Genomic DNA, 1,097 nt, shown 5'->3' on the forward strand with positions numbered 1-1,097 from the left:
ATTAACAATGCGAAAGATTCAGGATACCTTCGGGACCGTCTTGAAACACGGACCAAGGAGTCTAACATATGTGCAAGTTATTGGGATATAAACCTAATAGCATAATTAACTTGACTAATATGGGATTAGTTTTTTAACTATTTATAGATAATTAACACAATCCCGGGCGTTCTATATAGTTATGTATAATGATATTTATATATTTATACCTCTAACTGGAACGTACCTTGAGCATATATGCTGTGACCCGAAAGATGGTGAACTATACTTGATCAGGTTGAAGTCAGGGGAAACCCTGATGGAAGACCGAAACAGTTCTGACGTGCAAATCGATTGTCAGAATTGAGTATAGGGCGAAAGACCAATCGAACCATCTAGTAGCTGGTTCCTTCCGAAGTTTCCCTCAGGATAGCTGGTGCATTTAAATGTTATATAAAATAATCTTATCTGGTAAAGCGAATGATTAGAGGCCTTAGGGTCGAAACGATCTTAACCTATTCTCAAACTTTAAATGGGTAAGAACCTTAACTTTCTTGATATGAAGTTTAAGGTTATGATATATTGTGCCCAGTGGGCCACTTTTGGTAAGCAGAACTGGCGCTGTGGGATGAACCAAACGTAATGTTACGGTGCCCAAATTAACAACTCATACAGAAACCATGAAAGGCGTTGGTTTGCTTAAAACAGCAGGACGGTGATCATGGAAGTCGAAATCCGCTAAGGAGTGTGTAACAACTCACCTGCCGAAGCAACTAGCCCTTAAAATGGATGGCGCTTAAGTTGTATACCTATACATTACCGCTAAAGTAGATGATTTATATTATTTATAATATAAATTTTGAAACTTTAGTGAGTAGGAAGGTACAATGGTGTGCTTAGAAGTGTTTGGCGTAAGCCTGCATGGAGCCGCCATTGGTACAGATCTTGGTGGTAGTAGCAAATAATCGAATGAGACCTTGGAGGACTGAAGTGGAGAAGGTTTCGTGTGAACAGTGGTTGATCACGAGTTAGTCGGTCCTAAGTTCAAGGCGAAAGCCGAAAATTTTCAAGTTTTAAAAATGTCAAATGAAATAATAAAAATAAAACACTTGAATAAT

Source organism: Drosophila willistoni, unplaced genomic scaffold (assembly GCF_018902025.1).
Source record: "Drosophila willistoni isolate 14030-0811.24 unplaced genomic scaffold, UCI_dwil_1.1 Seg607, whole genome shotgun sequence".
NCBI classification, from domain to species: Eukaryota; Metazoa; Arthropoda; class Insecta; order Diptera; family Drosophilidae; genus Drosophila; species Drosophila willistoni.